Source organism: Eschrichtius robustus, chromosome 5 (genome assembly GCF_028021215.1).
Source record: "Eschrichtius robustus isolate mEscRob2 chromosome 5, mEscRob2.pri, whole genome shotgun sequence".
Classification (NCBI taxonomy): Eukaryota; Metazoa; Chordata; class Mammalia; order Artiodactyla; family Eschrichtiidae; genus Eschrichtius; species Eschrichtius robustus.
Window position 1 is genome coordinate 27,678,079 of NC_090828.1, and position 24,650 is coordinate 27,702,728.

General features: G+C 36.1%; 1 protein-coding gene across 8 annotated transcripts in view; it reads right to left on the reverse strand.

Moving 5' to 3' along the window:
- MAP2 (microtubule associated protein 2) overlaps window positions 1–12,458 on the reverse strand; it is a 275,443-nt gene extending 262,985 nt beyond the window's left edge. For all 8 annotated transcript variants that reach the window (XM_068544555.1, XM_068544556.1, XM_068544554.1 and 5 more), the window contains exon 1: window positions 12,251–12,458. The gene's annotated coding sequence lies outside the window, so the exon portion shown is untranslated. The remainder of the gene's footprint in view (window positions 1–12,250) is intronic.
- Window positions 12,459–24,650: the final 12,192 nt, after the last annotated feature.

The window sequence follows — 24,650 nt, forward strand, 5'->3', positions numbered from 1 at the left end:
CTTTGGTATTGATATTTTCTTAGCTGTTTGTGAAAATGTCTGCAACCATAGCTCCCAAACAAGTCCCTTAGTCTCTGCCTCTAAATAGGTTGATGTCTCTATGCCACACCATATGTAGAAATTCTAGACCTGCCACTACATCCTCTCAAATTTTTCTTGCTAATCTTAAAACATCACACTCCTTACCCTCCTCCCCAAGTCAAAATCCTTCACTGACTCCAATGGCCTTATGATAAAACCAAAACCCCAAGTAAGCCTGGTATTTAAGGACCTCTACAAATCCAAGACCACCTACCCATCTTACTCTTCTCCAAAAGGAATTCCCCACTGCAGGCAATACGGTTTACCTTGCTCTTTGTCACCTCAGTGTCTTTGCTTTTGCTATTATCCTACCTGGGTACTTTCCAAACCAAGCCACTTATGCAGCACCACTCCACATCCTGCTTCCCACATGAAATCTTTAGCTTCTGCACATGGTGATATACTTCCCTCCTCTAGATTTGTATAGCACTTACAAGACATGCTATTCTTTACCATTTACCTTATTGTGCATTATATTCTTTTTAATATTAGTTTTATGTCTTGTGTCTCTAGCGAGTGGCAACTAGAGGAGAACAACATGCTGTATATTTTACATCCCATAGCATAAGCATGGTTGTACATATAGAAGAAAATCAATCACTTTCTTGTTTTTCTTAAAGCCTTTCATCAGTTCTTTGAAATAACAGTTTATATTTGATATTTAGTGATATCTCAATATTAAAAGGCCTACATTTAAATAAAATTCCAAGAACGCTATTTAGAGTTTAATATATATTTGAATTATTTGTTGGTTTGTTATTCATATATTTAATATTTAACTTGAGTAATTGCAAGTCTGGGAGATAGATATATCATTCTACCTAACTGTTCCACATTAAAGCAATTTACATCATATAATTAATTAATCCTAAAAACAAAACAAAGTGGAAGTCAAGAAAAGAAGCTTGAAGAAAAATCAACAGTAATTCAATTCTTCATTATAAAATAAAAATACTATTTTCTCCTAAATTATGTGATATTTTGAAAATGCCCTATAAATAATATTACATGAAAGAATAAAAAAATTAATAGTTTTGTTTTCTATTGAGGAAATGCCTAGGAAAAAAGTAAACAGCCTTGAATTATGCCAAAAGTACAATCAATCAAAAGTCTGGCAAACTGTGTTTAATGCTAAGTTCAGTAGAGCATTATACTAGGTCTACAAATATTTGAAAAGTACATTTAAGTATTTTAGCATAAGCAATATACATGAAGAGGTAAACTAACCATTAATCTCAAAGGTGATTCAAGATCATCATGAAATTGGATCAGCTCACTTACTGAATTTCAGGACATTTAGGCCATTACCTGTAAAAAGCAAAATATGTGTAACTCCGTTATTTAATTCATTTATAAATTTCAGTACCATATTGGTTGTTGCTTGGCACCTGGCCTTGTTTATAACTAAAGCTGCTGTGGGGAAATAGCCAAAGAACACATTCATATTGACACTGGAGTGATTTTTGTGACTACTTTCCTCAAACATGGATTTATAATTTTCTGTTTAGATTTTTTTAAAAACTTAGTTTCAGGTACAAAAAAGCTGCAGGGGTTAAAATCACTTACATATGTAATTCTCCAATATCTCAAGAAAATGACACAATTTGGGTTGCCCATGTTTAGAGCATTTTATATCAACAAAAATCTAATCTTATCTCTATCACTGATTTCTAATTTTCTAAATGATTTCTCTCTTGTGATTTAATGCATTAGTGATGTTAACAAATATATCTACAGAGATTTAGAAGACATAATTAATCTTTGAAAGCTCTTATGAGATTCTCAAAAAAATTTTTGCTTCTACTACCTTAAAACTTAGCACGTACTGCCAATTAAATAAAAGTCAACCCCCTTATCATGGTCAAGAGAACCTTGTGGCCTGCTATCTGCCTTCTGCCCTGATTTCCTGTCCCATCACCCTCTACCACGTTCATCAGACTCCAGGGCCACTGGCTTTGTATTTGTTTCTCAAATATTCCAGGCTTCTTCCTGCTTTAAGGCTATTGTTTTTTCTGTTCCCTCTGCTTGAAAACTTTTCCCCCAGATATTCATATGCCTGGCTACTTCTCATTACTCATGTCTCCTATGAACAGCCTATGCCATCCCAGACAAGCTCTGTTATGTGTTCTTGTTTTCTATTTCTTGCAGCATTTTTTTCGTGTCTGTAATTTGGTTTACATGTTAATTTCTATCTCCCACTACTAGAATATTATCTCCATGAGGGCAGGAACTTGTGTGGTTTGTCCCAATATCCTATATATTCAAAAAAGTTCCTGCTGTATATTAGGGATCTAATAACCATTTGGTAAATAAATAAATGATTATGGACCATGATATTAGAAGTACTTAGGGCACACCAGCGTGATATTTAAGTGTAAGAAAAATAAAGAGTATCTATTTGCCCTGTAGTGTTTACGTTTAAAATGTTAAAATTTTGTGACCATGAATTTTTCTTTTATAAATTTTCTCCTATTTAAAAATTTAAAAATCTGCAAGACAAAAGCTATGTTTCTTTCTTTTTTTAACTTTTTGTCTCTTCCAAAAGAATACCTGTGCAACATTTTTTACATTTCAGAGAGTTAGGCAGTTTAAGAAAGATTATAGGGTATCATTTTTCAAGTATGGAGATGAATAATATCCTTGTTGCACACACTAACTTTTCATGAGCAATTATACAAATATGTATTGTCTGTAAAATACCACATATAGATTATACATAATACAAAAGTTAAAATTAAAAAACGAATTATTCCCAAGAACATCATTTACTAAAAAATATTATTATTATTTTTAACATCTTTACTGGGGTATAATTGCTTTACAATGGTGTATTAGTTTCTGCTCTATAACAAAGTGAATCAGCTGTACATATACATATATCCCCATATCTCCTCCCTCTTGTGTCTCCCTCCCATCCTCCCTATCCCACCCCTCTAGGTGGTCACAAAGCACCAAGCTGATCTCCCTGTGCTATGCAGCTGCTTCCCACTAGCTATCTGTTTTACATTTGGTAGTGTATATATGCCCATGCCACTCTCTCACTTTGTCCCAGCTTACCCTTCCCCCTCCCTGTGTCCTCAAGTCCATTCTCTACGGCTGCGTCTTTATTCCTGTCCTGCCCCTAGGTTCTTCAGAACCTTTTTTTTTTTTTTTTTTTAGATTCCATATATATGTGTTAGCATACGGTATTTGTTTTTCTCTTTCTGACTTACTTCACTCTGTATGACAGACTCTAGGTCCATCCACCTCACTACAAATAACTCAATTTTTACTCTTTATGGATCATTTAGATTTTCAGACTATCAAATTCAATAAACCACATCTAAGAAGAAAAGCATAAAGTATCTTATTTTAAAAGATCTGCCTTCATAGGTATACATTCGTGATGTGCAATTAAGATGGCTTTTTCCTATATTTACGGCTCAAAATAAAGATACTTCAGGAGAAGCCAATATGTATAGCCCATCCTTTCTCAAATGTTCATGGAAAATATTTTAAGGAATTGTTCCAGCTACTCAGTGATAAAACGGTAACTCCAATTCTGATTAATGACTAAGTACATTCATTTAGAGAATTGGGACATACTATATGACATTCTTTAACAGAAGGATGACATTACAATTCCTTCACTCCCTAGATAGTGGTATACAGTTTCAGTTTTCAGTGACTAGGAGTATACTTCTCTTTAAATATTTAAGCATGCTTTCTGCTTAATTTCTTTCCTCCAAGATGCTCTTCATGCCTTTCATGTATTTGTCAGCTTAAGACTCTATAATGCCTAAACAGTGTGGGTATGGGTGAAGCTCTACTGAACACAGTAACCATGGAAACAACTAATTCTTATTTAATTTGCTGTCTCCTTGGATGAAGCAAAGAAACAAGAGGACTGGAACACTGGAGGCAGAGAAACAGGAAGACATACGAGAGTAGAAAAGTTAAGAGGGAAACAGACACAGACACAGAGGCCACAGCTTTTCTAGCTCACTTCCTTTTAGCTAAAAATGTTAAAGTTGCAGAGACACAAAAGGAAAGCTATTTTTGAGAAAATTTCATAGTGTTATAGGTCATAAAAAAGTTTCAACCTGGCTATTTTTGTTGGATTCCCCTTGAACACAGAGCCAAGTTTAAACACAAACTCAGTCAATCTGGAGGCATCAGTATGGATAGTTCAAGTTCAGAGGAAAGCTCCTTGGCTTTTTAAGTACCTTGAGTCTGGGCACACAACCCCAGAGAGTTTAAACTTCTGTCCTAAGAGATCCAAACCACAAGAATGAACCTGGTGCAGCAGCCTTGTCAGTGTTTCCTGGACCGGGTTTAGCCTCACCACGTTCCGCAGTGGAGCTGGCATGGAGCTGGATGGAATGGCCTGAGTCCCTCCCTCTTTTATATTCATGTGAAAGTCACAGTTGAGTCACAAAGTGGGGCAGGTATGACTGCCAGATCACCCCACCCTTAGGTCAGAGAACAAAAAATAACCAGAATTGGAAGCAGAGAGTCCGAGTGAGATGGTTCTTTACTGGCATCCCCTTACCAGGCTGAGTTTGACCTGAATAACTAAATCTTACCTCAGGAAAGTCACTTAACCACTCCCTGTCCCAGTTTACTTATATGTACATCAGAGGTTCACACCATTTGCTCCTAAGGGTCCCTCTTCCTCTCCAAACATCTAAGTCATATATAATTAGCAAGTCTTAAGAACTGATGTCCCTTCTGTCACAGGGCAGAGGCACAGAAGAATAGACTTTGTTTCCAGATGTATAAGCACACAGTCCTTCTAGGCCACCAATTATTAGGGTTACAAAAAGCTACTGTTACACGGACTATAAATATATTAGGAAGGAAAAGGAAAAGATTTCATTAATAAGTTTACTCATTTCAATATCAGTTTTTTAATGGAAAACTTTGGATTCTTATCACAAAACTTGATGGTAGTCTTTGGGAAGAGGCTGAAATAGGGCAGTGAGACTGTCCAAGATTGTACCAAGTTGTCATAATTTACAATTTTGATATGGACCACCCTCACTTAATGTGGTATTTTTCAAAATAAAACAAAAAAACCCCAAATCATGGAACTAGTGATTGGTCTGAAAGTGATAAGAACATAAAAAAAACCCCACAAAACCTCAATTTCACCAAAGACCACTTAATGGTCTATAATAATTTTCATCATGTAATCTATGAATGAGGCAAGCTTTAGTTTGAGGCACAATGGCCAAACCCATTAAAATAAACCCTAGATCATACTCACTTCGTTGTTTTATAAGAGATTTAGCTTCCAATAGGATGCTCAGTGCTTTCTTAATGCTTTCTTAGCAGCAAAATTTCTAAAGTTCCTGGCTTCTGCTGTTTAAATGAAGATAAACTGCATTTTCCATGCAATAGCAGTGCCACCTGCACTTCTTAAAAGATAAATTTAAGGGACCAGTATTTCAATTCAGGACATCTGATCAACATGGAGATGCTTTGATTTTGAGCACAAGATTTAGCTGTATCATTTGATTTCAATAATGGGCAGTGAAATTTGGACTATATCTCTCCAAACAGAAAAATATAGTAATTGTTTGAAATTCATCTGATTTGATTTCGTTAATGAATAATTATGTCATTGTCCTATAAAATTTTATTTACTACCAAATATTCTCATATGCATCAAAGCATCAAAGTATAATTTTAAATTTTCTATAAATCAACTGATTATATAACAATTTATCTCAACTATAGAAAATGGCATAAACATAAGGCTAACTCTGTGATTATTACACACATACACAGCGCCCCCCCACCACACACACACAAATACTACCATGCTAGCCCTTTGTGAAACACAAGGTAGACACATTTGGTGGACTAATAAGTTGTTACAGGTGTTATAACTCCATATTCTTGTCCACTGAGCAAAGAAATTGTATGCTACAGATTGCAGATTTTTGTTTGAACAATATAAGTATGTGTAGTAAATTACAGAATCAGATCTATTCCTAGCTATATTAGATGACATTAACATAAAAAGAATGCATAACTGAATCCTAAAAACTTTTTATTTGCTTGTTTGTTTTCAAAGTGGGCCAAAGGAATGTGGTCTCATAAACACCAGAAAAACAGGCAGCATATTGTTTAAAATATTGTTCTGCTCAAAAATGTATACTCTAAAGGAAAGACTAAATTACAATTTTGAGAGGCACAATACCCAAATAAAATAATACAGTTTCAAAGCTTAGCATTATTTAATTGTGCTGCTTTCTAGCCAATAAAATTGGAAAACATTTTCTCATACCAATTTATTACATAATTTCACTGCTGTCCATTAACAACATAATACAGTATGTTGCAATTGTTACAACATGGCCAACTATAAATCCATTAATACCTAAAGTAATGTGATATAAAGGGTTCATATTGGCATGATTATTCTATCTCAAACTAAAAGAGCTTGTTTGTATATTTACTTATAAGTTAGCTTTAAATATAAGAGAGCTATTTAAGCAATGAAATATACTCATGGATATTCAAGTACTGTGTTTTATGATCATTTTGAGATGGATTCAAGATGGCTAATGCTGATGCTGAACAAAGCAATGTAACTAGGAATATTTCATTTAAAATTAAATTAATGTAGTTCAACTTAGGTGAACATCAGTGTAGTTAGCTAGCATAAAACGAAGACAGTGGACTGCCTGACACATAATGACTTTACCAATCAATTCAATTTTAAAAAACAGTCAAACCATTTTATTTGATGTCAGGTGAATAAAATAACAAAATACAGTTGGCCAATCAAATTTTTCATTTTGAAAGCAATAAGTTGTACAGGTGTACCATATTTTTCTTTTTTTAACTAATTTGAAGAAGGCTGGAAAGGACACAATTGGGATAAGCAATTGTCTGTAAGATAAGAGAGTCTGAGTCAACTTGGGTACAAATAATGGGAAGAAACAAGGAAGTAACTTTTCTTCCTGGTTCAGAAAGGCCTTCTAGAGGAAGGAAGCATGATCAAAGACTGGTATACAAGGAAAAGATTGTTCAATGCTAGAGAATATAGAAGTCAAGATCAAAGAAGGGGCCAAGATAGGGATGGAGCCCTGAAAAGGAGGAGAAATTGGCATAAAACTGCATGTTAAATGAGAAATATAGATATAATAGAAAATAAACTGCAAGAAAAATAGCAGGCTATATTTGCATTTTCTAATGATCAGTGATTTTTTTTTTTGCCAATACAAATTGAAAGGAAGGAGCAAAGAAAGAAAAGGAGAAAGGAAGGAAGGGAAAGACAGTGAGGGAGAAGAAAGGAAGAAAAGAAGAAAGCAAGAGGAAAGTCAAGCTGTGTGATCTTAGTTAAATTATTTTCTCTAAAAGGCCTATTAACATAACAAATAGCAAAACATAAGAGTTGTCCCCTCTGGTGTATATTAATGAAAAACAAATTGTTTAAAACTTTCTTTAAAATCCACAATATAAATTTAACAACTGACTGAAAAAGGAAATCCTGAGCTCTGTCTTAACTTCCACAGAATTTCACTAAAATGTCTATGTAAAACGTACCACAGTTAAAAAGTATCACCACTCAAAGAGTTTACCTCTCTCGAACAGGAAAGACTAAGTTCAAAGATTACATTCACAGTGTTTCTCATAAAAAGTCAACTAATTGTGTTCATATTGTTTTGAAATTTTTAATTCACTATAGAATTGCTTCCAATAAGCATCCTGTATAAATTTTACAAGAAAACACCTATGGCCTTAGTTCAAAGTAATGGCAGGGGAGGGATTCAAACAAAATATTATGTTGAGGTAGAAAAACAAAACAGATTTTTTTCCCTCTTCACCCACTTAGACAAAATCTCATCTCCAGCTTAAAGGGAACGTAGCTGAGAATTTGCTTTCGTTCCTCATCTCCCTCTACCCCCACCTACTCATCCAAACTTTCTCACACCCTCTCCCATGATTTTGGCCCTTCGTGTGCCACTTCTTACTTTGTAGTTCTTTAACTGCTTTGGAATCAATTCCTGGGACTGATAATTTCTTGAGACACCAAAAGTTGCTTAGAATAATCTGAATTGAGATTTTCATGTGCTGTCCAGCATTTAATGATCTGACCTTCTACAGCTGATTGGCTGAAGCATTTGAGATACATAGTACTTCCATTGTGTGTCAGAGATGTTATATTTACAATTCCCTAGTTTATATATACAAATATTTATATAATTATATAGAGAGAATACATATATGGAAAAAGAAGGATATATAGGGTGTACATTAGGACATTTACATAACTGATACATAAAAGCTTGTCTTTGAGGTGTTGGGACATTACCCTGCCCAAGTGCAGTCCCTGGAACTTATGTATCATATCTGAAACACAATAACTGCTCATTTAAATGTTACTTCTTAGTTATTCCCCATTACAAAAGAAACAAATCCCTCTAACTTTATTTGTAAGTTTCTTTTTTTTTTTTTTTTTACATCTTTATTGGAGTATAATTGCTTTACATTGTTGTATAAGTTTCTTAAAGCCAGGAGCCCTGTAGTATTTTTTGTGTCTCTATACATAGTCCCCAGTACAATATTCTACATCCAATAGAAACTTAAGAGATACATAATAAATTAAATAAATAAATAAATCAGAATACTCTCCTAAATGAAAAGTAAAGGCTAAATTTGTATTGAGAGTAACAGTATTGAAGACAAAATGCCTAGAGAAGGCTAACATTCAAATATGAGATTTTAAAGAATGGAATGAAAAGAGAGGGAAAAAAATCAGTGAAATGATCAAAATACTGCTCACACATAAGAAGGTCTAGATTGAGCAGATCAAGGCAATGGCATTAAGAAAGGCATAGGGAGAACTAAAGTAGAAAAAGAACAGACATATCTGAGAGAATCAGATATGACTCAAAGAGCGTAACAGCATCTTTACCTGATGTTTCAGAGACATAAGAGTTTATGACTGTTCCAGAATGTTATCTTTGGATAACTTTTACTAATGCATTACTAATAACTTACCTAAATGACTACTTTTAGCATTAAGGGATATGGTATTGACCTGGGGGTGGTGTTATCATCCACTGTAACTGTTATTTCAGATTCTTTATCTTAATCTGTCAAGAGGAAATTAAGCATTGAAAGGAATTCATTAACCAAAGTGATCAACTTGAATACTAAAATCCCCAAGTTGGTTTCATATGGTCAGTCTTATGGGGACATCAATGAATATTTTAAGTATCCACATATTGTCATGTATACATCAAAGCAAACGTTGTAACTATTTCATTTTAAAGTCCAACAGTGCAACTCCATTTTTCAAAAGCATGACAATCCAGTCTGTTATCTAGTTGCTAGTAAAATTCCACAAAAAAAATGGGTGTCATAAGAAAACATGCAAAAATACACCAACAAGCATTTTTCTTCCTTTTCCCTTCTGATGTTTAGAAATTTGCAAATCGATTTAAGCCATAAGTGGTAAAGGAATGAAATTATTCCTTCGGGTATGCTGTGCCAAGTTTCATTTCTGGTTGCATACTTATGACCAAGTTCAAGATCCTTGAAAAGAAATCCATAAAAGAGAAAATATCCCTTTAACCTCAGCAGAGCAACACAGTAGAGGCTGCTATGGGAGGAGAAAGGCTTCTGCCTTGAGATGGGTGTGCTCCTGGTGTTTGGTTTCCACTGAGAGGATGCCTGCTCTCTCAATGAATCTGAAGTAGCTACTAGGATGAGGTAATGGCTGTGCCGGTTTCACTGGGTCATGCTCTCTCAGCATATTTTTTCTCCTTTTCCTCCCTGAGAAGGTGCTGTAAACAAGTCATCCTGGGAGAGTTGCTACAGAGAATTAACAAATCCTAAATGTGAAATTCCTGAGCACACTGGCTCTACTTTTGATAGTCTAGACATAACTAGAAGCTGAAAGCAGCATTGACAGAGTCACAAAGAAACAGGTTACTTGATGGGGGCGAGGGAAATGAAAAGAGGAGGGAAACAAAGAAAATGAAAATTCATGTATTTAAAATATTATTTTTTTTAAAAAAAGGAAGCTCAATTTTTAAATTGCTTAGATCTCCAGATGTATGTTAAGCAAATTTCTGCTTATGGGTAAAATAAAAACAACAACAAAAAGAATTCTGGAAATTAAATAACATTATAGCATATTGTGAAATACTAAAATTAAATAAAGCACGGACAGATAAACAGCATGTACCACTGATCCTAAAGGTACAATAGCTCTATCACATGCAAATCGTGATTCCAGATGTAAACCTACGATAACCAGATAAAATTACCAGGAAAGCAACGTAAAATCACACACACAAGCATGCACAGGCATATGGTGGTACACACCACATACATACACACGCAAATATAACACTTTTTAGTGAAAGACAAAAACGCCTTTCACCTTTCCTTGAGAAGGAAATGCTTTTGTGCATGAAGAGGGGGTGACTGAAATGCCCATGATTTTTTACAAATTCATAAAGATTTCTACCAAAATATGTAGACACCAATTGCCCAGTTAAATGGGTGTTTTGAGTCACATTCAAGTGAAAGGCTATAATCTTCCTCCTGGGCATTCTCAAGAGCTTTTATTTATTTAATCTATTTTCATTGCCAAAAAAATTATAATTGCCCACAGTGAAATGACAGGGTTACAGAGCTATGCTTTATACTAGGCTGGTACCTGCAGCTCAAGCATGGGACATTTTGCATAATGTGGCTCACATAAAAGGCTTTGTTCTCCATCGCCTCACTGAGGCTGCAAACCTCAATTTCAGTTAGCAGTCATTTCCTCTCCCAGACCGATCATTTTAAAATAAATTATATTTTTAACATTTAAGTTAGTACCTTACCGATATTCATTAATCCTTTCGCCTCACATCCAAAATTACATACCACCCAACAACATATATTTATTTGTTTTGCTCTACAAATTTCATTCACACCATAATCCCAAACCTTCAAGGATAAATATTTAAAGATTCGTCTTTAAGTATCCACTCCCTTTTGCAACATTAGGTATATAGTGTATTATATATGCAAATGTGTTTATGTGTGTGTGTGTGTATGTGGTGTGTACCACCATACCCCTGTGCATGATTGTGTGTGTGAGCTCATTTAAACAAAAACCCTTCACATCGAGTCAGTTTTAAAGGGTCTATGTGCTGGAAGCATTATGCTAAGGGCTTACAGCTGATGGCACACAGCAATTGTTTCAAACGGGCTTGTTGCTAATAAAGCTTTTTTTATTTTCTGACAAAATCCTGAAACCCTGATGCTAGGCAGTAATAACATCCATTTCCAGTTTTTGAGGATTTTTTTTCTGACCCCATGCGTTTTACTACCCCCTCCCCCCTACACACACCCAAACACACACAGGAGCCCCACTCCTGGCTCCTCTCACACACTCCTTTAAATTTCCATCCTTAAACAAAAGACGAGGTTGGGGAAGGAAGGCATCCAGCACTGCAGCCCCCAAAGCACCTTTTAAGAAGAAAAAGAAAATAGATGCACTGTATATGCTGCTTCCCACCCCCATCGTTTAAAAAGAGACTACGTGGACGCTCAGGCTCACCCAGACTCATTTTTTCGTGTCCCGCCCTCCAACAAGACCAGACATTAATTTTTCATTTTCCTAAAATTATAAATATTCATCAATCTTGCTCTTCCAAGCTGTTTCTGGGAGAATTACAGGGAAAATGATGTCAAATTGACAAGGCTTCTCTAACTTACTCATTCGTCAGTGTGCAGTTCTCTGCAGTTAGATGGACAAAACAAACAAACAAAAACCAAACAAACAAAAAACCCCAGAAAACAAAAAACCTCTATCTCGAAATTCTTTCACAAGGATATCTCTCAAGACAGATATCCTAACCCGACGTAAATTCCCGGGCGTTTCAAAGTGGTACTTACCGAGGTCACACACCCTTCTACAAATCTAGAGCCCAGGTAGCAGCCCTGGTCCCCTGCTGCGTAGTAGTGACACCTAGAGAGGCCGGGCCTGAAGCTTCCGCCAGCTGGAAGACTGGACAGCTCGGCCAACCTGTGCCTGCTTCCAAGGCACAGAGGACGAGACAACCCCTCCCCATTCCCATTCCTTTCCTGGGCTCCTTCTCCTCCCTCTACGCGGTGGGCGAGGCAGGAGAAAGACAAGCACCCTATACAGAGATGGGGACGACTCTCTTACCTGGGCGCAGAAACTGGATGCACCCGCGGTCGTCGCTGCCACCGTTCAGGGACCTGAGGACCTAATGTCCTCCGGAGAAGGAGCAGAGCGGGGGACGGGGCAGGGGAAGAAGGAGAAAGAAAAGAAAGAAGCGGAGGGGAAGAAATGAAAGAGAGGAGGAGGAGGAGGATGCTGTCGCCGCGGCGCCCGAGAGCCCGCGCAGCCGGAGCGCCCGGCCCAGTCTGAGCCTCGCCCTGGCCGCCGGCTCCCCGCGCGGCCGCCCCGCCCTCTGCAGGCCCCGCCTCCCTCCCCCCCCACAAGCCCCGCCCGATCGGCGGCCGGGTCGGCGGCGGGGGAGGGGCGGGGGCGGGCACAGCCGCAGTGTCCCGGAGGGGAGCGCGACTGGCCCGCCTTTCGCCGCTGCCAGCCAGCCGCCAGGCGGGAACCGCGCGGGTGGCAGCCTTAGCGCGCCGGCCAAACCCGGGCCACCTTGGGCCTGGGACCATAGGGCCCTCTTTAGAGAATCCCGCCACCCTCACCGCCCACCTCCGCCACCAGAAGCCGTGTGAGACCAGCATCCTCGGGACAGAGGGACCCAGCGAACCTTCTTTTCTGACGTCCTTGGTTAACTCAGGGGAGTGTCAGCTTTAGTCTCTCAAGGAGGAGTTCCCCCATAGACGCCCCTCCTTTCCCTGCTCCATCTCTGTGAGATGGGGGTTCCGGTTACCCCTCAGTGGCGAGGGCTCACTGGCCTTGCCTCTGCAAACCTCCGGACAGTTGCTTCCAGAAAAGACAGGAAAATTGGGACGAGCATGAGGACAGAGAACAACGCTTGTCAATACTAAAGGAACAATGGTTGAGGGTTTAGAGAATTATTGGACCTCTTCCGTCACTAATCAGATTTGTTCATTCATTTATTCATTCAACAAATGTGTATTAAATCTGCTATATGTCAGGCACTGTTCTAGGCACTATGGAAACATCAGTGAATAAAACAGGACGCCCCTCCCCCCCAAAAATCCCTGCCTTCTTGGATATTACATTCTAGATACCCAGGTGTATGATCCAGAGTCAATTCATTTCATCTAAATCTCATGTATGACTGTGTCAAATGAGGATTAAAAAATGTCATCCCTACCCCTATGGCATATTTAATATGAAGATATAATTAGATAATGAATAAGAAGAGTCTGTGAAGAATATGAAGCACAGAAAACGTTGACCTTGAAATGTCACCATTTAAAAGAATTACCTCTTAAATACTTTTGAAAGAGATGTGCCCAACTGAGAAAACAGATGATTGTTTACCATGGAATCTTCATAATCATAGAACATCACTTCATTGTAAGCAAGACAGGTAAGATGCAACTTAGCATTGTTTCAAGCTCTATATGGAGTACTAACAAGGTGTTTTTAAGGTTACCAAGATAATGGGGTATGGTCTGTGCAGTTTCAACAGTAGCTATAATTTGGTTTTGTCACTTAAATTATCCATAGAATCATAAAACCATAGAACATTAGAGTTGATTTCTCAGACATTTGGTCCAATTCCCTCAATTTTCAGACTGAAACAGAGACCTAATGATGGGACACTGTCAAGATTAGAAACCATAACAGAACAAAGTCTGAAACCCTGGTCTCCAAAATCATACCCCACGCTCTGAGTATTGTTTCCCTCTGTCCAGTTTCATCCCACATCCCAGTGCTCGAAGTGAGATTGGAAGTATCAGGGCATACCAAGTAACAGAGAGGTTGGAGGATTTAGGGCTCCTCCTCAGAAAGTGACCCAACTGAGAAGAAGGAGCTCTTAGGGGACTATGAAATGATATGGTTGGAAAGAAGGAGTAAGAATCCTGCTAGAGTGTTAGCAGTTGACATTCTTGACCTGGCACACAGCTACAGATGCTCATGGAGAGTATATCTTCAATCCTGTATAGTCCTATTATTGAGTATATCTCAGTTCCTATTAGTTCTGTGCTATTTGACACAACAATAAAGTTCTAAGGTGGTGTTGCTCTTTCTGCCTTCCTTCATTTCAGGTAGAACTCCCCTGGGTCTGCATCAACTCTGAGTTTAAAGTAAAAAGATATTGTGTTCCAGCATTGAACACAATCCTGCCCAACCTCATAGTCTGCAAACCAAAATATTTCTTTGATTACTTTAGTTTTACTGTTAGTCTTGAAGTCAGGTATTGTCAGGTCCTACAGTCTTACTCTTCTTTTTCAAAATTCTTTTGAATCATCTAGTACTTTGCATTTTTACATAAGTTTTGGGGCCTTGTCAATTTCTATTAATACTGTTTTTAATTGGAATTGTGGTGAACTTTTAAGTCAATTTTGGCAGAATTGCCATCTTAATAATATTGTCTTCTAATCCATGAGCATGGTATAGATCTTGATTTATTTAAGTCTTCTTGAGGTTGTTGTTTTTTTTTTTAAATTATTATTAACAGGTTTTATTTCTCAGAGCAGTTTTACATTTCAAAAAAAAAGAAAAAATTGAACAGAAAGTACAGAGTTCCCATTACAGGGATCCCCTGCTTTCTAAAAGTTCGCTTTATGCCACTTCTCTCTTACAAAAGACCTACATTAGTACGTGTTTTCACTAACTGAAAGAAATCAAAACGGATTTTTGCTTTTACAAAAAAAAAAAGACAAAAAAAAAAGCGAAAATAGCATTCAATGTTTGTTTTGCAGCCAGCCGTTATAGAGGCAGACACACCCGAGAAGTGAGAGTGACACCGCCCAACTCCATCAAGCCCCCGTAGCTTTGAACTGTGTCTATGAGCATCTGTGCATCCATTAGCAAGCCGTGTCCTAAGGTAATTTCTTCTTCACTTTATGCCGTTCAGCTTACAAAAGGTCTTATAGAAACGTTGTACTTTCGGTTAGCAGGGGAACATGTGTCTTTCACAGAGCAAAAGTTTTTAATTTTAATGAAGTCCAACTTATCAATTTTTCTTTCATGAATCATGCTTTTAGTGTCATATTTAAAAACTCATTGTCAAACCCAAGATTTCTAGGATTTTCTCCTACATTATCTTACAAAGTTTAAGAACTTTGTGTTTTACATTTAGCTCTTAGTCCATTCAGTCTGCTATAATAAAAATACCATAAACTGAGTGGCTTATAAACAACACTTATTTCTCAGTTCTGGAGGCTGGGAAGTCCAAGAGCATGGTGTCAGCAGATTCAGTGTCTGGTGAGGGCCCATATCCTCATGAACAGAACCTTCTTTGGTGTCCTCACATGGTTAAAGGGGCAAGGGAGCTTTCTAGGGCCTCTTTTATAAAAGCACCAATCCCATTCATGAGGACTCCACCCTCATGACCAAAGCACCTCCCCAAACCCCACTACCCAGTACCATCACATTGGGCATTAGGTTTCAGTGTATGAATTTTGGGGGAGGTACAAATGTTCAGCTTATAGCAAGGTCTATGGTTCATTTTGAGTTAATTATTGTAAGGGGTGCAAGGTCTGTGTCTAGATTCATTTTTTGCATGTGTATGTCCAGTTGTTCTAGCAACATTTGTTGAAAAGATTATATTTTCTCCATTGATTTGCCTTTACTTCTTCATCAAAGATCAGTTGAATATATTTGTGTGAGTCTATTTTTGGGCTCTCTGTTGTGTTGCATTGGTCTATTTGCTCCTTCGCCAATACTATCCTCTCTTGATTACTGTAGCTTTATAATAAGCCTTGATGTCAGGTAATATCAGTCCTCCAACTTTGTTCTTCAAACTTATATTGGCTGTTCTGGGTCTCTTTCCTTTTCATATAAACTTTTGGATAACCTGTCCATATGCACAAAGTAACTTGCTAGGATTTTGCTTGTGATTGCATTGAATCTATAGATCAAGTCGGTAAGAACTGATATCTTGACAATATTGAATCTTCCTACTCATTTATTTATATCTTCTTTGATTTTCTTAATGAGAGTTTTTTTAGTTTTTCTTATACAGATCTTACACATAATTTGCTAGATTTATACCTAAGTATTTTATTCTCTTGGTACTAATGTGAATGATACTATGTTTTTAATTTCAAATGTAAATTGCTCATTGCTGTATATAAGAAAGAAATTGACTTTTGTATATTAACCATGTATCCTGCAACCTAGTTATAAACTCTTATTAGTTCCAGGCAAATTTTTTTAGTCCATCCTTTGGAATTTTCTACATATACAAAGAGTTTTACACCTGCAAACAAAGAGTTTTATTTCTGCTGTCCTAATCTGTATACCTTTTATTTGCTTTTATTGTCTTATTGCATTAACTAGGCCTTCCAGTATGATGTTGAACAGGAGAGATGAGCGGGGACAATTTTACCTTGTTCCCAGTCTTAGGGGGAAAGCATCTAATTTCTCACCATTAAATATGATGTTAGCTGTAGGTTGTTTGTAGATGTTCATTATAAAGTTGAGGAAGTTCCCCTCTATTCTTAGTTTGCTGAGAGTTTTACTCATGAATGGGAGTTTGATTTTATCAAATGATTTTCCTACAGCTATTGATAAGATCATATGACCTTTCTTTTTTAACCTCTTGATGTGAGACGTAAAATCGATTGATCTGTTAATGTTAAAACAGTATTGCATACCTGGAATAAATTCCACTTGGTCATGGTGTACAATTATTTTTATACATTGTGGGTTTAATTTGCTAATGTTTTGTTGAAGAGTTTTGCATCTATGTTCATGAAAGATATTAGCTGTAGTTCTCCAGTTCTTATAATTTCTTTGTCTGTTTTTGGTATTTAAAGTTATGCTGACCTTGTAGAATGAGTTAGGAAGTGCTCCCTCTGCTTCTACTTTGTGGAATAGATTGAATAAAAATGGTGTCATTTGTTTAAATATTTGATAGAATTCACCAGTGAAACCTTTTAAGCCTGTTGCTGTATGTTTTGGAAGATTATTAATTATTTATTCAATGTATTTAATAGATTTAAGCCTATTCAGATTGTTTCTCTTTGTGTGGGTTTTGATAGATTGTGTCTTTCGAAGAATTGGTCCATTTCATCTTTGTTATCAATATGTGAGCATAGAGTTGTTGGTAATATTCCTTTATTTCCTTCTAATGTCTGTGGGATCAGTAGTGATGGCACTCTTTCATTTCTTATAATAATTATAATAATTTATAATTTATATTTTCTTTTTCTTGATTGTAGGGCTAGGGGTTTATCAATTTTATCGAACTTTTCAAAAACCAACTTTTGATTTTGTTGATTTTCTGAATTATTTTCCTGTTTTCATTGATTTCTGCACTGGTTTTTATGATTAATAATAATTTCATTATTAATATATACATTTAATGCTATAAATTTTCCTCTAAGCACTGCTTCGACTGTTTCCCACAAATTTTGATAGGTTGTATTTTCGTTTTCATTTACTTCAAAATATTTTTAAATTTCTCCCAAGGCTTTTCTTTGACCCATGAGTTATTTTGGTCTGTTGTTTAATCTACAAATATTTGGAAATTTTCCAAATATTTTTGGAGTGATCTGTTATAAATTTCTAGTTTAATTCCATTGTAGTCTGATAGCATAATTCTTATAGTGTCTACGCTTCCAAATTTGTTAAGCTGTCTTATTGAATATTTATCTGCAATGTTTTGTTGTGTTTGTGGACAAGTTTCACATATATGTCTTTAAAATTATCTCTAAATTACTCATGTTTCCTGAAGCTATTGTAAATGGTACTGGTTTTTTATTTTAATTTCTAAGTATACATTGCTTGTACATAGAAATACACTTAATTTTTTAGAGGAATCTTGCATCCTATGAATTTTCTAAACTTGCTTGTAAGTTCAAGAAGCTGTTTGGTACATTTAGTAGGGTTTTCTATGTACATGATGATATCTACAAAGAACTTTTTTTCTAAGCTGTATGCCTATTTTTTTTTCTTCTTTTCTTGCTGCAATGTCTAGCTCCTCCAGTACAGTGTTAAACAGAACTGATGAGAGAGGATGTCTTTGCACTTTTTTCTGAGCTTAGAGGCATAATTCACATTTTAAACTTTGCCTATCATGTTAGCTATAAATTTTTTTACTTGCGTTTTATAAGATTGAGGAAGTTCCCTTCTATTTCTACTTTGCTGAGAGTTTTTATCATAAATTTGTATTTGAATATTGTTAAATGTTTTATCTCTATTGAAATAAAAAAATTTTTTCCATTATTATCCATTATTCTAAATGTATGATGAATTACATAAATTTTTGTATGCTAAACCAATGTAGAATACTGTCATAAATCTTGATTTGTCATTATATACATATATGTTATATATATGTTAGAATAGTTTTGCAAGTATATCTCACAGAAATTTTGCATCTGTGTTCAAGAGGGATATTGGTCAGTAGTTTTCTTTTTTGTAAAATCTTTGCTTATTTTAATCGGGTATTGCTGGACTTCTAAAATAATTGGTGAGGTATTTTTTTCTTTTCTCCTCATATATATTTGGAAAAAATATATATATATAATTAGTGTTATTTCTTCCTTAAACGTTTGATAGAATTTACCACTGAAGTGATATGAGTCTGAAGTTTTCTTTGTGGGAAAGTTTTTTATAACAAATTCAATTTTCTTAATAGATATAGTACTATTCAACTTTCCTGTTCTTTTTTTTAACAAATTTATTTATTTATTTATTTTTGGCTGCATCGGGTCTTCGTTGCTGCGCGCGGGCTTTCTCTAGCTGTGGCGAGCGGGGGCTATTCGTTGCGGTGCACAGGCTTCTCATTGCAGTGGCTTTTCTTGTTGTTGAGCATGGGCTCTAGGTGCACCGGCTTCAGTAGTTGTGACACACGGGCTCAGTAGTTGTGGCTCACGGGCTCTAGAGCACAAGCTCAGTAGTTGTAGCACAAGGGCTTCGTTGCTCTGCAGCATGTGAGATCTTCCCAGACCAGGGCTCGAACCCGTGTCCCCTGCATTAGCAGGCGGATTCTTAACCACTGCGCCACCAGGGAAACCCCTCCTGTTTCTTCTTGATTCAGGGATAATTTGTGTCCTTTGAAGAATTTTCTCATTTTATGTAAATTATTGTCAAATTTTATTCGAGTTATTTATTATCCTTTTTTATCTTTAGGATCATTTTGTACCATTTAGTGTTGCCCCTGCTTTTATTCTTGTTATTGATAACATGTCTTCTATTTTTTATCTTTATAAGTCTGCATAGAGCCTTATAAATTTTAATGATTTTCAGAGAGCTATCTTTTAGTTTCATTGCTTTTCTCAATCAGTTTTCTCTTTTCCGTTTCATTTATTTCTGCACTTATCTTGATAGTTTTCTTTCTTCTTCTTTCATTGTATTTAATTTGCTACTTTTTGTTAGCTTCCTAGGATAGAAGTTTATATCAATGAGTCTCGGCTTTCTTGTCTCCAATAATAAGCATTAAAACTATAAACTTCTCTCTGGACACAGCATTACCTGCATTCCACAAATTTTGACGTTATGTTTTCATTATCATTTAGTTCAAAATACATTGTGACTGTCTAATTTGCATATAGAAATGGATTTGAAAGATACTAATTGATAATCAATTTCTAATTTAATTCCATTGTGGTAGAAAACATACCTGGTATGATTTTAATTCTCTTAAATGTTTTGAGGCTTGTTTTATGGCCAAGCATAGAGTCTATCTTGGTTAATATTCTATGTGACCCTAAAAAAGTGTATCAGAAGTTGACTCAAAATGGATCAGAGATGTAAATATAAGAGATAAAATTGCAAAACTAGAATAAAACAAGAGAAAGATCTTTGTGACTTCAGATTAGGCAAAGAATTCTTAGGTAGGTCACCAAAACTGTGATACTAAATGAAAAAAAATGATATAACCAAAATTAAAAGCTTTTACTCTTGAAAAGGCTCCATTAAGAAAAAAATAAAAATAAAAAACCAAGGACTGGGAGGAAATACTTCTAAATTGTTGTTGGAGGTGATCATCAAGAGGGCCTGATGACCAATTGCCCATTGAGCTGGACCCAGGCAATCAGAGGCTTCTCACCCCCACCCCTGTCCTTGGGATGTACTTTCTGCCCACCGTTTGCACCATGGCATCCATTTTCAAGTATGAAGCCTTGAGAGAGCAATGTGTTGTTGAGACCATCTGGTTGGTATATGTGACTGAACCCAGTTAAGGCCTCTATATAAACTTTTAAGATTCTGGCAGGCAGGTGCCCAAGACAAGTCTTGCAGGTAAATTCCCTTGCTTATTAATCCTGCAACCTAACAATCTGGAGTACTGTGCCTCTTTTTTTAGTCTCTCCCTCCATGTACAAGGGCCAATTTCAGATTTTGCCTGGGAAACTCCGAAGTTTACAAAACGACAATTATGTATCCTGTAAATGTTCTTGTGTATAAAAATTATAAAGAACTCTTCAGAACTCAATAATAAGAAGATAAACAGACTATCTTACTCCCTCTAAAGAGTAAAAATTTGAATAGATACTTTACCACAAAATATATGGTAATGGCTACTAAGACATAAAAAGATGCTTAATATCATTAACCATTAGGAAAACACAAATTCAAAACATGAAATACCAGTACATACACATTGGAAAGGATGTAATCACAAAGAATGGAAATATGAAGTGTTGGTGTGGATGTGAAGAAACTGGAACTCTCATACAGTGCTGGTAAAAGTATAAAACTGTATACCCGCTTTGGAAAAGAGTTTGTCAGGTTTTAAAAAATTTAATGTGCACTTATATATAACCTCGGTATTCCACTCTCAGCTATCTCCCCAAGAAAAATGAAAACGTGTCCACACAAAGATGTTTATCTTCATGTTCATAGCAGCATAATTCATAATAGCTAAAAATTGGAAACCATCCGTATGATCCTAGACTAGTGAATGCATAGACAAATTGTGATATAGTTCTCCACTAGAATGCTACCACAGAATTAATGGGACAGAATACTGATACCTGCAACAATCAAGATAAACCTCAAGGACATTTTGCTAAGTTAAAGCAGCCAGACACATTTAGGTGTTTGCTTCATTTTGAGTTAATTTTTTACATGGTGTGTGGTACAGGTCCGACCAGTTGCCCCAGTACCATTTCCTGAAAACCATTTCTTTGCCATTGAATTGTTTTTGGCATATCCTTTGAAAATCAACTGACCAAAAATATGAGGGTTTATTTCTGGAATCTCACTTCTGTTCCATTGATCTATATGTCCATCCTTATGCAAACACTACACATTGTAATAGATTTTGAAATTGGGAAATATGAGTCTCAATGATAGGGATTACGTTAAATCTATAGATTAGTTTGGGAATATTGCTGTTATAACAATACTGTCTTCCAGTCCATGAACCCAGGATGTGTTTACATTTATTTAGGTTTTTATTAATTTTTCTGTGTTATTTTTAGTGTACAAGTCTTACACATCTTTTTTTTTTTTTTTTTCCAAGACAATTCGGTGCAGGGTGGGAAGAGTAGCCTTTTTTTTTTTTTTCACACACACACACTGTATGTTATTTTTACAAGAGATAAATAAACTGACACCAAGCATTGTAAATGGATGACCACAACAAAAGCAACAATGATTGCAATTACCAAACACGAAACACACCCATACTATGTCATAATATTGACATTCAGTCCAGTAATCCTCCACTGTAACAGCTCCTTTACTTTGCAGTGAAAATTGATGTGTATATTTTTTGCCTCTGAGTCCTTGTGGGATTTTTTTTTTTATTCAAACAGAAAGTCACAAAAATTATAATCATCCTCATCAGTTCACTCAGTCCCATGTAATTAATTTTTTTTACCTTGATCTTTTGTTAGCACTTTTATGAATTCATCAGTTTTCCATTAGAGTTCTGAAAATGCTTATTCATTCTGTTCAGCAGTATAGTCAGTTACCAGAAACCTGTACTTGTCAGAGTCTTTTCCATGAATTCCTTGAAGATGAAACCCTTTTATAGGAACATTTTTGCAAAAGCATCAGAGTACACCCAGAACTGTCTGTAAATGACAAAAGACTTAAAAAGGACCACAGTTAAAGATTTGATGAAAGTTCATAATAATGCAATTGACAAGGAAATTTAGTTATTTCTGAGATATACATTTTAAAGTAATAACTAGAATTATGACTTATAACATTGTACCAGAACATATAAGATTTTTAGAAATTTCATGTAATGTCTGAAACATTTATATTAACATATTTCCATACAAATAACCCAAAGAAAGTTTAGTGTTACTTGTTTTTTATTTGTTTGTTTTCTTATGCTGCAGGTTCTTATTAGTCATCAATATTATACACATCAGTGTGTACATGTCAATCCCAATAGCCCAATTCAGCACACCAACATCCCCACCCCACCGCGGTTTTCCCCCCTTGGTGTCCATACGTTTGTTCTCTACATCTGTGTCTCAACTTCTGCCCTGCAAGCCGGTTCACCTGTACCATTTTTCTAGGTTCCACATACATGCGTTAATATACAATATTTGTTTTTCTCTTTCTGACTTACTTCACTCCGTATGACAGTCTCTAGGTCCATCCACATCTCAACAAATGACTCAATTTCGTTCCTTTTTTATGGCTGAGTAGTATTCCATTGTATATATGTACCACATCTTCTTTATCCATTCATCTGTCGATGGGCATTTAGGTTGCTTCCATGACCTGGCTATTGTAAATAGTGCTGCAATGAACATTGGGGTGCATGTGTCTTTTTGAATTACGGTTTTCTCTGGGTATATGCCCAGTAGTGGGATTGCTGGGTCATATGGTAATTCTAGTTTTAGATTTTAAGGAACCTCCATACTGTTCTCCATAGTGGCTGTATCAATTTACATTCCCACCAACAGTGCAAGAGGATTCCCTTTTCTCCACACCTTCTCCAGCATTTGTTGTTTGTAGATTTTCTGATGATGCCCATTCTAACTGGTGTGAGGCGATACCTCATTGTAGTTTTCATTTACATTTCTCTAATAATTAGTGATGTTGAGCAGCTTTTCATGTGCTTCTTGGACATCTGTCTTCTTCGGAGAAATGTCTATTTAGGTCTTCTGCCCATTTTTGGATTGGGTTGTTTGTTTCTTTAATATTGAGCTGCATGAGCAGTTTATATATTTTGGAGATTAATCCTTTGTCCGTTGATTGTTTGCAAATATTTTCTCCCATCCAGAGGGTTGTCTTTTCATCTTGTTTATGGTTTCCTTTGCTGTGCAAAAAGCTTTGAAGTTTCATTAGGTCCCATTTTTTTATTTTTGTTTTTATTTCCATTACTCTAGGAGGTGGATCAAAAAAGATCTTGCTGTGATTTATGTCAAAGAGTGTTCTTCCTATGTTTTCCTCTAAGAGTTTTAAAGTGTCCAGTCTTACATTTAGGTCTCAAATCCATTTTGAGTTTATTTTTGTGTATGGTGTTAGGGAGTGTTCTAATTTCATTCTTTTACATGTAGATGTTCAGTTTTCCCAGCACCACTTACTGAAGAGACTGTCTTTTCTCCATTGTATATCTTTGCCTCCTTTGTCATAGATTAGTTGACCATAGGTGCATGGGTTTATCTCTGGGCTTTCTATTTTGTTCCATTGATCTATGTTTCTGTTTTTGTGCCAGTACCATATTGTCTTGATTACTGTAGCTTCGTAGTATAGTCTGAAGTCAGGAAGTCTGATTCCTCCAGCTCCATTTTTTTCCCTCAAGACTGCTTTGGCTATTCGGGGTCTATTGTGTCTTCATACAAATTTTAAGATGATTTGTTCTAGTTCTGTAAAAAATGCCATTGGTAATTTGATAGGGATTGCATTGAATCTGTAGATTGCTTTGGGTAGTATAGTCATTTTCACAATGTTGATTCTTCCAATCCAAGAACATGGTATATCTCTCCATCTGTTGCTATCATCTTTAATTTCTTTCATCAGTGTCTTATAGTTTTCTGCATACAGGTCTTTTGTCTCCCTAGGTAGGTTTATTCCTAGGTATTTTATTCTTTTTGTTGCAATGGTAAATGGGAATGTTTCCATAATTTCTCTTTCAGGTTTTTCATCATTAGTGTATAGGAATGCAGGAGATTTCTGTGCATTAATTTTGTATCCTGCAACTTTTCCAAATTCATTGATTAGCTCTAGTAGTTTTCTGGTGGCATTTTTAGGATTCTCTATGTATAGTATCATGTCATCTGCAAACAGTGACAGTTTTACTTCTTCTTTTCCAATTTGTATTATTTCTTTTTCTTCTCTGATTGCCGTGGCTAGGACTTCCAAAACTCTGTTGAATAATAGCACTGAGAGTGGACATCCTTGTCTCGTTCCTGATCTTAGAGGAAATGCTTTCAGTGTTTCACCATTGAGAACGATGTTTGCTGTGGGTTTGTCATATATGACCTTTATTACGTTGAGGTAGGTTCCCTCTATGCCCACTTTCTGGAGAGTTTTTATCATAAATGGGTGTTGAATTTTGTCAAAA